This window comes from Montipora foliosa, unplaced genomic scaffold (assembly GCF_036669935.1).
Source record: "Montipora foliosa isolate CH-2021 unplaced genomic scaffold, ASM3666993v2 scaffold_447, whole genome shotgun sequence".
NCBI classification, from domain to species: Eukaryota; Metazoa; Cnidaria; class Anthozoa; order Scleractinia; family Acroporidae; genus Montipora; species Montipora foliosa.
Genome location: NW_027179753.1, coordinates 286,814 through 300,524, shown reverse-complemented (window position 1 = coordinate 300,524; position 13,711 = coordinate 286,814). Strand labels below are relative to the sequence as shown.

Genomic DNA, 13,711 nt, shown 5'->3' with positions numbered 1-13,711 from the left:
ACTGTTTAGCCAGCACGCGGAACAATTAGCGCTGGATGAGCAAGAGGAAAAAACGTTTTTGGCTCGATTTTACGGCGAGGATGATACGAGAGAAAATCTACCGAAATGATGTCATGATTTCAGCGAACTAGAGAATCAAACGTATGAATGTTTTTACCCTATCGTTAACTTTTAGTTTGGGCAAGATTGTAATTTCGTTTTCCCCAACCAGGTGTAAATGCTCAAACTGTTTGCTGGAACGGATCACCAAGTCTGATGAATGCTCGTGTTGTATGGAGATTGATAGATGCCGTGAGAAGATGGAGGAGAGCGAGCTTGAGGACAAGTTAATTGTCGACCACTCTGGATTTGGAGTATGCTGCCTCAATAGTTGGATTCATAGGACTTAAAACACGGTCAAAGAGATCTTACAGCGCAACCAGAACCCAGACGAATGCTGCCCAGTCCAAGTATGTTATTTTCAATGAATTATTTTGCAATGCTGCTCACACAAATGTTCTCTAAGTGAAAACAAGTGGAGTGTATAGTGCCTGAAAGTTACTAGAGGTGATAGCCTTGCTAGCATTTTACCGACTCAGTTTACCTGTTTCTAGTGCTTTGAGGTTCAAAGCAAAGGTGTGATCAACAATCATTTATTAGACGAGAATAGAGTGATTTTACTCAGCCCAAGGAATAGATCGTAATGTTATTTTTTTTTTTATGCCAAATAACTACGAGTAAACAAAAGAGAACAGTGGAATTATTATATTATATAGAGCATGGTATTCTCCTTCCTATTTCATGGGTTATATAAAATTGCTCCAATAATAGATAATACTGGACAGCAATTAGGAAATAATTTTAATTGAGTTTTTTTCTTGTTTAAAGTAACAATCATTTCTATGTACATATTTGGCTCACTTCAGGTTCTCACAACAAAAAAGACTCTTTTATCTGGTACAGAACCCCCAAATGCAATAAAGTGTGTGCAGGCGAGGATTATAGTGAAAGGAATTTTGTTGACAGCAGTCACGTGCACTTCACTGCAAGAATAAGCATCAGAGACAAAACAAGCCAAGAAATGACACGTTTTGAAATTTTAGTAAACTATTTGGACACTTTCTTTGTAAAGAATTTTTGTAACTCGTCGGTAGTTGGCAACTGGTAATAAAATTCCATTCCTCAGTCAATACCTGTAATGGATGCTTTGCTTTTACTGTATTAAAATGTTTCATTGCATAAATGCGAACACAAGGCTCTACGAAATAAAGAACACTGAAAAGGAAAGTTACAAAAAGTGGGCACTGCAGAAATGGATAGACCTGGATAATAATGTATTAGTGTTTCTTTAAAAATGACCCAGTCAGGGCCTTTTCTTGGGTGTCCACATTTTTTACAGGTTGGTCTTTTTCATGGTCCTTTCCGGCCAGTAGTTGACTGAGGCGGGTTTTGGAGTTGCTGTAGCTCAGCAACTGATAAAAAAGGAAAAAAAGTTAATAAAGGCATAAAAAATGTAAGCAAATTTTAGATTGTCGTTTTCGATAACTAGAAAAAAAAAATATAATAAACCTCAGTGTGCAAGTTTACCTTAAGCATGGTGCACCGTAGTATAAACAGTAAGAAGATACATGTCAGTAAGACACATGTCAGTAAGACAGATTTTGAATTGTGCATAAGCTTGAATCTTAGCAAGTTTGACAAATATTTGAGTTCCATCTATTCTTGTCTGTGAGTGCATCTATACACGTACAGCTGTACACTCACTGTCACAGTCTTTCTTTTACTTCAACCAAAAGCCTTTTTATTGCCTTACATCAGAAACCCATGAGGTTGAAACGTGTAACGGCCACTTGTGTGCTGGGAAACAAGCTTCTGAATATTCAATTTGCTAAGTACGATATTTGGAACAACAAGAGCGAGGGGTTTCCAAATATGGTACTTAATTAGCACTGAAACATTCAACCAATCAATTCGCACTAAATATTCGGAAGCTGTGAACGCGCGTTACACGTTTCAACCCTTATGGGTTTCTGCTTACATATAACAGACAGTAAGCATTTAAAATGAGCTGGCAGCCCACAATTTTGCTGCTTAGTCAACATTTTCATGTAAGTTTAGTTATGTTGATTAAATGACACCCACACTAGTTTATGTCTCTGCTACCTGCCAATCTGGTTATTCTGTGTACTAGAGTAAAACAATGACTGTGCTTGATGGTGTACCTGCACATGTAGGTGGGCATATATTAGTCTCCCTTTTCTTGCAAAAATACATGTATAGTGACTACTTTTTGTATGATTGTTGATTAAAGTAAAGCGAAACAGCCTGAAAAAGCTGAAATAACATCACAGGAATGTTCGCGCATTTCGTGTGCTTACCTTTTGCCATTCCATCTCCTTCGTGCGGCGATTTCTTACCGACGCACGCGCTTTTTTTGGCTAGCCCTTCTTCCATATACTTGGCAAGGACCCACGCTTGACTCGGTCAAAGTGAACAGAGCATATAACAAATTTAGTGCCCGGCTTAGGGTTAAAATCCTTTCTCTTGGTACGTTCTCACGAACCAAATCCACATTACACATACATCCCTCGTTTTGACCAACGGACTATGCAAACCAATTCCAACCGTTCGATTAGAGCGGTTTTGCGATCCTGGACAACACAGCGACTTCCCACCATCGATTAAATGCTTGAATTTAATACGGCAACTTGCACTAACGACGCATCTAAGTAAGAACAGAGTAGAAATTGTGTAAAATCCGCTGAGAAAAATTCTAGTCGCCGGGATACGTTAAGAAAATGACGGCACTTGTATTTATCCCGCGAACACTAAGTACCCGTTGGTAACCAGGCCAGGAGAACATGGCGATTTAATGGAGGACGAAATTAATGAACTTGGAGTGAGAAAAAAAAGCACTTCCCTTCATCGTATAAAAGGAAACTTGGTGAACTCACGCTTCAGGAAGGTAGCTATTTGTTCGGGCCAACAAAAAAGGTATGTGACAATTCGATCGTAGTAGCACTTTAAAGCTTGCCGTTCTGAAAGGAAAATCATTTCTCCACTTTATCAAATACTTTCAGATGTGAGGTTTAATGCTGTGTCAATCATCGGAAAGAATTCGAAACTAATTTTTCGCACATTGAAAACTACTTCACCATGGCCGAGTGGTTAAATGCGCTTAGTACGTGCCACTAAATTGGGGAAAGTGTGGGTGTTCCAATCGACGCACGGGGGTATGGAAATAGTGGAAGGCATAAAGTTTGAGACCTTATGCGTCCCATGGCGCAAAAAGGACTCATGATAAAGTTAGGTTTCCTGATGGGAGCTTAATTCAATTTCTGTGGGGTATGCACATTTGTGACTACGAAGAAGAAAAATTAAAAAAATTCGACCGGTTTTATGACGCGGTATGCTATGCAACCCACGTAAAAAGCGTCAGCTTTAATGAGTCATGCTTTGGCTGAAAGGAAGCCGTCACGGCATTGATTATGAAACAAGCTCGGATGGGAATGAACGCTATTTAGAAATGTAATCTATTTGTTTTTTAAGCTTTGATTGCCTACTAATTTCTTCCCGAAATCAACTCAAAACTTCGAAATAAAATTTAGCCCAGCGGTACTCCGGTTTTCACCTCTCAACCAACATTTGGCTTGATTTGCGTTAATTGTTGATTTCAGTTTACAGCGTCCCCAATTAGTGTTTCAAGGCTAAAGCGACTAGACTCTTAAATAACGTTCCTTTCTTTTCCTTTCCTTTATCGAAGTGTAAGTCGTTTCTCTTTTATAAACAAGGACCGAAGTCCACCGTCGCGGCTCATTTCTACAATGAGCGACAAAAGTAGTTGAGACACTCTTAGGAAAGGACGCTTTTTCGATACATTTAGTGTATCCAAGACGCAGAAAATCGAATTTTACTGCTAAGCGTCTCAACACTTTTGTCGCTCATTGTAGCTAGTAGTCGCTAAAATGTCAAAGACCACCACCTCGTCGTTTTAGGATAAACGTTTACTATCTTCGCTCTAAAATGTGTATTTGAATAGTTTGAAGAAACTCGCATTACGATGTGAGGAACTGCACTGGTTGTGTTTGTCTGTTGCCCGAATTATAAAACCACAACCTTTCCTTGTTGTTCCAGAACGTTTTAGAAACGAAGTTGTCAGAAGTCATGCCAGCAGAGGCATTTTGCCTCACACGTAGATACGATAAAACAGACCTTCTTCTGAGGTTAAAAACTTGGCTACCAGCTTATTAATCATTAATATTTTGTCAGAAAGAAAAAAAACCTGTTGTTTATTTATTCTTTTTTTACCACGTGCACAACTTACAATACATATGATACTAAATACACTTATCGTACTTGAAAGTTCGCTATAATTCTAACAGGAGTCTCTTACAGTAGATGGTTACATAATGGCTGAGCACGGTTATTATTACATTCACTGAAGCAATACTCACGCATACACATGCACACAGTACAGATACAAGCCAACTAAAGCAGAGCAGCCCAGGCGCAAAGGAAAGCTATCAAAGTCCAAGGAGCCAACGCGCATGTTTGAAGCGAAAATATGATATTTTGCAATTATTAGAGAGCAGTTAAGGGCTATAAAGTTAATTGAGCTACAGTTTTGATGCCAACGGTATAGGATTACGTTTTCTGATAAAACTATATTTTGGTGAAAAGTTATCTGCCACCAGCAAGTAAAAAGGTCGCAAAAATTCATTGACTCACGGCATGTGATCAGCAGGTGAGGCAATGATTGTCTTTCTAAGTTACATAAAGGACATTTATCCGAGTCTGTCAAACTAGCACGAAACAAACTGTATTGTGTGGGTAAAATGCCGTGGATGATTTTCAGTTGAAACATCATGAGTTTTGCTTCTTTTAAGATACGAAATGGTAGCAAGTAAACATCCTGAATGTCGTCTTTAGTAATACCTTGATTTAGAATTCCGAGTTCCGCTGTAAGTGGAAGGTATCTTTTTTCAAGTAGTTTTGAACGCGCTAACTTTGTGAAGAAATGTTGTTTAGATGCTGGGGCCCCGGGTGTTAACCTGCTGGCGGGGGCGGCGGAACTGCGAAGAGATGATTTTCAAGTTTTTGGAATGGCATTTATGAGGCCGTAGTATAATGTAAACGGGCATTGCACAAGAAATTTTTCTTTAAACCCAGTTAGAGACAAAAAGTTGAAGTCAGCGTTAAGCAGATCTTGTATGTAGATGATGCCTTTGTTATACCATTCGCTAATAAAGATTGTCTTTCCGTCTAGCCGAATGTTGCGATTATTCCAGATTATTTGATCATATACGGGTATGTCTTTGCTATCAGGTGAATACTTGAATTCTTGCCAATAACATAAAACCGTGCGGTAGAATTCTGGGAGTTGTTCTAAGTTGAGAACCTTTACGTCGTAGTCGCAATTAATCAGGAAGTCAATACCCCCAAACTGCCTGACTGCGTAGCTTAGGATGGATTTCCACGAAGCATCACCACCTTCTGCGATGCGTTTAATCCAAACTATTTTCAAGGCACGTTCCATGATTTCGAAGTCAATCATTTTCAAACCACCGTGTTTCTTTTCCGCGATAATCGTTTTTCTCTTAATTTTCTCTTAATTTTTCTCTCGTAATTTTGTTAATAGTGTCTATAAGTGGCTTCGAGATTGTTAAAAGCGAACTGCTGTATACAAGTTTAGCTAGACCTAGTGTTTTGACGACGTTTGTCCTGCCTATGAGAGTGAGGTGTCTCCTGTTTCAGCTGTGTAGAGTTTGTTCTAGGTGGTACACCTTTTCTTCAAAGGTTAGCTTATTAGCAAGTACAAGGTCATACGAGAAGTGAACACCTAGGGCATAAATTGAGTTGTGGGGCCATTTGAAACCGAAAGGCTTTTCATTGCAATTTCTCCAAGAACCAAGCCACATTGCTTCAGTTTTATGCTTGTTAACCTCTAAGCCGCAGATATTCTTCAATTCGCTTAAGAGGTTCAGTAATTGCGAAACGGAATCGAGATCGCGCACCAGTACCGTGGTATCGTCTGCATACTGTGTAATTTTTATTTCGTTCTGGCCCACCTCATTACCTCTGATGGTTGGATCTTTTCGTAGAGCACTTGAAAAAAGCCCAATTCCAATAACAAAGAGTAAACCCGACAAAGGGTAAACAAAGCCAAAGCAAGCAACACCCTCCCCGGCCAAGTGCTGCTAAAATTGCTTAACAAAAACCAAAATAGAATTAACAAGTTAATGATGGAGTGCGAATATACTTCAAGAGTTGATCGGATTTCCAACGCCCTAATGCCCTAAGTTGTGCATGCAACACTGCCGGCATCCGCAGCATAAGAGGCAGCACCGATATGGAAGCTATGACCTTTGTAAGGGGATGGCTCAAGACCGCAGCACTTATTGGCTGTGTAAAGCTTGGCTGTAAAATATGATCTTGTGTCTGGTAAGCCATCTGCCAAAACAAAGAGGGACCCAGGCTAACTGCTTGGAAGGGACAAATTGCAGTAAAATTTCAACAGGACAGTATAAAACTTGATGACTGATCACGAATGAAAAAGGACGCTGATTGTAATGATGCTTAAAGCTTCGAAAAGCCGAACTTTAGTGCTTTAACTGCCCGTGAATTATCCACCAACTGGGTACGTTGGTGATGTTGAGTAGTGGGTTGCGCCCTGTCTCGGGAAGATAATGTGAACTGACCAATCCTCATGCAGGTAAAGAAAGCCAGGGCGTACATGACTCTGAATAAATGAATATCATAATGTGTGTGGCAAAAAATGAACAAGGGAACCGATGATCCGGCTAAGGTTAGGCAGTGTAATGGGTAGCCGGGTACCTAGACCAGAACCCAGCTTTCCATAATCCTTGAGCATGTATATAATGAAATCTACTTTCGTAGGATCCGGGAAGCCTAATAATGTATGACCCTAACCCAAAGCAATAACATAGGTATTAACAGTTTATGAAGGGTAATGATGATCATACACATAAGAAATAAATAAAGACAGGACACAGGGTGAAATAGGAAGCCTTGTAAAAACCTCCGATAACATAGGCAGCGAAAACTGAAAAAAAAAGCTTTCATGCGCGCCGATATGTTGGAATGGATAAAGGTTGAAGACTAGACTGCAACAATGTTGATATTATGGGTGCTAATTCTGAGGCTGAAGATGCACGGGGATGTCAGTTGGACTTTGGTCCATAAAGCCAAACCTTTGAATTTCTCCAGTTGTAACCGATACAAGGAGTCGGCTAACATGTTCAACTTGAAACAGTAAGTTATTTTGCAAACAAATCTAAACTAAGAGAAGCTACGATCTTCGCAGTTACGAAAGCAATTTTTATAATTGCGTAGAGAAGCCTGAAAAATTCAGGACTTCAACGGGGTTTGAACCCGTGACCTCGCGATTTCGGTGCAACGCTCTAACCAACTGAGCTATGAAGCCACTGACGTTGGGAGCTGGTCATTTGTGGATTTTAATGGCGAGGTCACGGGTTCAAACCCCGTTGAGGTCCTGGATTTTTTAGGCTTCTCTACGCAATTGTAAAAATTGCGTTCGTAACTGCGAAGATCATAGCCTCACTTGATTTCATATCCACAGTTCATATGATTCATTTCATATACCATTTCATCATTGATTCATTCTTCACGGGACCATTAGAACCCACAAATGATCACCTCCCAACGTCAGTGGCTTCATAGCTCAGTTGGTTAGAGCGTCGCACCGGAATCGGGAGGTCACGGTTCAAACCCCGTTGAAGTCCTGAATTTTTCAGGCTTCTCTACGGAATTGTAAAAATTGCGTTCGTAACTGCGAAGATCATAGCTTCACTTGATTTCATATCCGCAGTTCATATGATTCATTTCATATACCATTTCATCATTGATTCATTTCTCACGGGACCATTAGAATTCACAAATGACCAGCTCTCAACGTCAGTGGCTTCATAGCTCAGTTGGTTAGAGCGTCGCACCGGAATCGCGAGGTCACGGTTCAAACCCCCCTGAAGTCCTGAATTTTTCAGGCTTCTCTACGCAATTGTAAAAATTGCGTTCGTAACTGCGAAGATCATAGCTTTACTTGATTTCATATCCGCAGTTCATATGATTCATTTCATCATTAAATCCAAACTACTTTTCTAACAAAAAAAAAAAAAAAACATGAACCCCTTTATCTTTACAAGACTGCTTCCACATGCAAACGTGCTTCATTATTGGTGAAGAATAGGGTGCAGTAATTCAGCATTTCGTTGCCCGACAAAAACATATGTAGTGGCATCCTCGTCTCGAAAAGGTGATAGTTAGCGCTGGGGGTTTGGACAGGATCTTGTATAACCCGATCCTGGAGTGGTAGTCTCTGTTGCTGGTGGCGCAGACGTGCCTTGTGTAATCGCGCGCAGAGGCTGCGCGTTCTTTCCTCGCCGCTCTCTTGCATGTAGCCCGGACTCTCACGTTCGCCTCCGCCTTTAAAACCCCCGCTTTCACACTTTGCTGCCCTATATATCGGCGTTTGGCAATGTCCTCCCATGCACTGTTGTCGATTAGTGCAGATCGCAAGTCTCGCTTGATGACGTCCTTGTAGCGCAGCAGCGGTTGACACACGCGACGGACGTCCTTCCGCAGTTCGCTATAATTGATTTCTCTTGGCAGGCAGTCAGGCTCCATGCGATATGCATGGCTGAGCCATCGAAGGCGTCGCTGAATGAGCAGTGATGGCATGCTTAGTGAGCCAGCGCGCTCCAGGGCCTCGGTGTTGGTGACTCTGTCCTGGCAGGCAGCAGCAAGCACCGGAGGCATCCGTTGAGTCGCCGCTCTTGTCTGACGTAGGTCGTCCACGACTTGCTGCCATAAAGGAGAGTCGGCAGGACGCAAGTTTGACGCAAGACTCATATCGTGGTCACTTCGCTCAACTGGTCATTGCCCTGTATTCCATTTGGCCATGACAGCAGCTGCTTTGGCGATCCTGCAGGCGATCTCAGCATCGAGCGAAGTCGAGGTTGACACGGTGGAGCCCAAGTAGGTTAAGGTGTCCACAACCTCCAGCTCCGTGTCGTCGATGGTGATGACTGTGGGGGGGAGGGGGGGGGGGTACTCAGACCTTGCGCCAGGATGTTGGTCTTCCTGAGGCTGATCGTTAGCCCAAACTCCTTTCTGTTGTGGGACCACGTAGGCTTTGGTTTTGGCGCTGAGTCTGGCGATGTTGAAGAGTTTGCCACCTGACCACGTCCGGACGGACACCTTCTGTACAGTCTACAAAGGCGTACTGGAGCAGCATCGAGAAGAAAATTAACTACAGGGTTGGAGCAAGAACACAGCCCTGCTTTACTCCACTGCTGACTGGGAAGGCATTGAAGGTGGCCCCATCGAAGCAGACAGTACTCTGCATGTGCTGGTGAAAGGAGGTGATGATCGCCAGGAGCTTCGGAGGGCAGCCAATCTTCTGGAGGATCTTGAAGAGCCCGCTTCTGCTCACCAAGTCAAATGCTTTGGTGAGGTCCATGAAGGCGAGGACCAATGGCTGCTGCTGCTCTCGACACTTCTCCTGCAGCTGACGGAGGTAGAAGATCATGTCCACTGTGGACCTTCCGGCACTGAAGCCACGCTGTGACTCGGGGTAAACTTGCGAAGCAAGGCTCTGCAGGCGGGTCAAGGTGACCCGAGCGAAGACTTTGCCAACGATGCTCAGAAGAGAGATGCCGCGATAGTTGTTGCAATCACTACGGTTACCCTTGTTCTTGTACAGAGTGACTATGTTGTCATCTCTCATGTCTTGGGGGTGTGACCTTGCTCCCAGCACAGGCAGAGGAGCTCATGAAGCGGTTGCAGGATGGTTTGCTTCCCATGCTTTAAAACGTCCGGCAGGATACCGTCCTTCCTGGTGCCTTGCCACAGGGGAGACCGTCGATGGCTATGCTGAGCTCTTACAGTGTCTGTTTGTTGTCAAGCTCCTCTATGACTGGCAACCCAGGCAGGGCATTGAAGGCAGTGTCTGTGACGATGTTCGGGGCTGAGTAGATCTCGAGATAATGCTCCTCCCAACGCTGCAGCTGCATGCTCTGATCAGTGATGACCTCGCCCGTCTTCGATTTGAGCGAGGCTGTTTTGACGCTCGTAGGGCCGGTGGCAGATTTGATGCCCTCATATAACCCCTTTACGTGGCCACAGTCCGCTGCTAGCTGGATTCTGCATAGGCAGCCCAAGCTCGCGTCACTACAGACAGCCGTTGAGAATTTAAACACGTTATAAGACTTTGTATGGGAAATCAAATACCGTCGATTATAACGCCTAAAAAATGCTCAATTTAACTTTCATTCAATAAAGTGAATAAAAATGACTCACCTCTGGTGTATTCTTGTGCCTTTTGGAGCTTATTACACCGTTTCGGGAATTCTGTGTTTTCGGTGTTTTCCATGTTCTAAGACGAAGTCAAGGCTGCACACTACGATTCCGACCGTTGTCAGCTCAGAGGCGGTTTGCGACTCGAAAATCCATCCCAGCCAAGTTTTTTTCACGCAAAGCTAAAGCCACATCATTTGCGAACCTCCGCGAATGTTTCGTAGTCAAAAATCCCCACGCACTTGGCTGGAAATGAGCATTTTCTGCTTCGATTTCCACGATAGCCGATGAATTTAATTAACTGCAACTGATGACCCGTGAAGACACGGAGCTTGGATCCGAGGTCAAATTAACTCCACCCGATGAGGTACAGTCATTTCATTTACAACACTTACCCCATCCCCACAGCGGCTTCTCGAACAGCTCCATTGTTATGAGCGACCAATGACATAGCGTGGCGATGCGACGGGACATCATCAGACAAAAACAAACAGCAAAATTTGAATATTCTGCGGGGTTTTCTTCGAGCAACAAAACATGTTATCAATTTGCGAAAAGACCGCTCGAAAATCAACAGTGTTCCTCTCCGAAACGCCGCAAACGTCCGAGTTTTTCCCCACATTGGAAATTCTGGTAAGTTGACTGGTAAAGATCTGCGTGAATACAGTACGCTACTGTACAATGTACGGAAAGCTGTTAGAAACACATTTTGAATTTTGGTATTTGTGAGTTAAATGTTTGCCGATTTTTATTACGCTAATCTTTAGTACGTTTTTAGCAATTGCAATGTTGCCCGTGTTATTTAATGTAAATACTCATTCATTCGCTTGCATTAGTGTTCTGTGTTTCATTTGCTTGTCTTTTCTCACTTTTCAAGTCATCGTTTCGCGCCTTTTTTTTTATATAAACACAAACAAAGACTGATGGTTGTGAATAAAATGTCTGCCGATTTTTATTACGATGATCTTTCATATGTTTTTAGCAATTGCAGGGTTAACCGTGTTATTTAATGTAAATACTCATTCATTCGCTTGCATTATTGTTCTGTATTTCATTTGCTTGCCTTTTCTCACTTTTCAAGTCATTGTTTGGCGCCTTTTTTTTTACCAAATTCTTGTTGTAATATATTGTCAACCTTCCCGTTTAGATTTATGACGATATTTTCAAGTTATTAGTCAGGGCTCTTCGTCAGTATGACCGTTCAGTTATCACATGGACAAGCCAATATAGTAAGCTTAGCCTGCAAAGGACATAATTTGTTTGTTACCGGCTAAGGAGGAACAGGAAAGTCCACTGTGGTTAGAGAAATAATCAGCAATCTCCATGCAGTAGGTAAAAGGGTTTCCGTCGTATGTTCTACTGGTATAGCCTGCACAGTCTACGATCCTGGGGTCGCGTCGACCGTGAATTCTTATTATGGTGTAGGAATTGCCGACCTACCTTGGAGACAGCTTGTGGAGAGGTCGACAAAAAAAAGTGGAGATGTCGATCGAATACGAAGAAGCGATGTGTTGATTTGGGACGAAGCAAGCCTGTCAAGTCAGCGTATGCTGGAACTAGTTCATGCCATTCACCATCGCCTAAGCGAAACTCAGTGTAATCGTCCCTTTGCTGGAAAGCAAGTGATTCTTGCAGGGGATTTTATGCAATTGCGCCCCGTTCCAAACGTTTTAGATGAGGGATTATTTATGTTCCAATCGCCAGTATTCCAAAGCGCCATAACGCACCGCTACGAGCTGACACATGTCCTTCGACAAAGACACGAAGAATTTCTTATCGCACTGAAAGATATCAGGTTTGGAAAATGCAGCGAAAAGACCCGGGAATTCATTACGTCCCTTAGCAGATCACTGGAGAGTGTTCAAGATGACTTGAGCCACATTTATTTTAAAAGGTTACCGGTAGCATTACACAATCGTTTGGCCTTACAATATCTTCCCCTTCCTCAGTTTACTTTCGAGGCTGAGAACACAAATCTAACTAAAGGAATGAATTGGCCTGGTTCTTCAATTTTGCATTTAAGGCCCGGCTGTCCAGTCATGCTCGTTTGGAATTTGGACAAGGAACTAAAAAATGGTAGTCGAGGAGTATTTGAAGAGTGTGTAGGCGATATGCTGAAGGTATCATTTCCTGGTGTCGGTTCCATAGGGATCGAGAAACAAACGTGGTTCAATAGGAACAAAGAAGGAAACATAGTAGGCAGCATCCGACAGTTTCCTATCGTTCTAGCGTATGCTATCACTTGCCACAAATCTCAGGGTCTCACTCTATCTGCAGCTGTAGTTCATTGTTCAAGCGAGTTTGTCCCCGGTCTGACGTACGTGGCACTATCAAGGGTAAGGGATACTGCGAATCTTCAGGTACTAAATTTCAGATCGACCAATTTACTTCCCCCGAGTTCACGAGTTATTCGCGAATGCTCTAAGGATCTTGGCCAAATAGAAGAAGATCTGCGATGTTGTCGCAGCAAGGAACTTAATGAAGATTTCTTTGAAGTGAAAGACAAATATGCCATAGAGGAGAAAGATTGCGACCAGACATTCAATTTTCCTTCGGAACTCAATGATGGACTCGTCGCATCTTATTTTGAGAGAGATGGTGACGAGCCTGTGATAGACATAGTCCAGATGTATGGTGAACTGTCGAAGCCGGATTCGGAACTTTCGAGTCCCCCGCCCTCAATTGCTGTTAGTGAAATGCTTGCGTCAATGAGAGTTCATAAGCCTCTGTCTGTGTTTGCAAAAGACAAAAACAGGTGCATTCAGCAGTTGCAGGAAGTTCTCCACGACAAAGCATCAGCCTTTGTTAATTTGACTTGGTTTCATTTGTATGAAATATTTAATGACCACATCATTGAAAACCCGGACGAAGTCATTGTAAATATTTCCCGAGGTGGTTTTACAGAGTGTACCGCCAAACTTCACCAGTTCTTAAACTCACCACCGTTCCAACAATATATCAAAGCTCTTTTCAACTGCACAGAAGTTCACCAACCACAAATAGCAGCTGCTACAGAGATTGCAACAAAGCTGTCCGAAGAATTTCTTGGTCAGTTACTTCGCGTCATTTCTCGCCGTAGCGAGGAAGAACGACAAGAGCCAATCAGATTCGACGTGTCTGAAATGACTGGGCCAGGTAAGGTCAAAATTAGGCATGTAGGTGGTTGGGCAATTCGAGCGACCCTTGAGTCTGAAAAAAGGTACGCTAGAGAAAATATGCAGACCAAGGATCCGCGAACACTCAAGAAGGTAGAAGAAAGTGTTATTAAGTGCGAGTTGATCGAGGAAACTCTTCTTGTGCCCTATGAAAACTTAAAGGAGACCACAAGACACCCGGAAACCCTTGAACTAACAGAGGCAAGACAGTTCAGGGAAAGAGGACTTGTTCACATATCTGA

General features: G+C 42.7%; 1 non-coding gene across 1 annotated transcript; it reads right to left on the bottom strand.

Annotated features, from left to right (window-relative positions):
• Window positions 1–7,350: 7,350 nt before the first annotated feature.
• On the bottom strand, window positions 7,351–7,423 carry Trnaf-gaa (transfer RNA phenylalanine (anticodon GAA)). The gene has a single exon. It is a non-coding gene; the product is annotated as a tRNA-Phe (tRNA).
• Window positions 7,424–13,711: the final 6,288 nt, after the last annotated feature.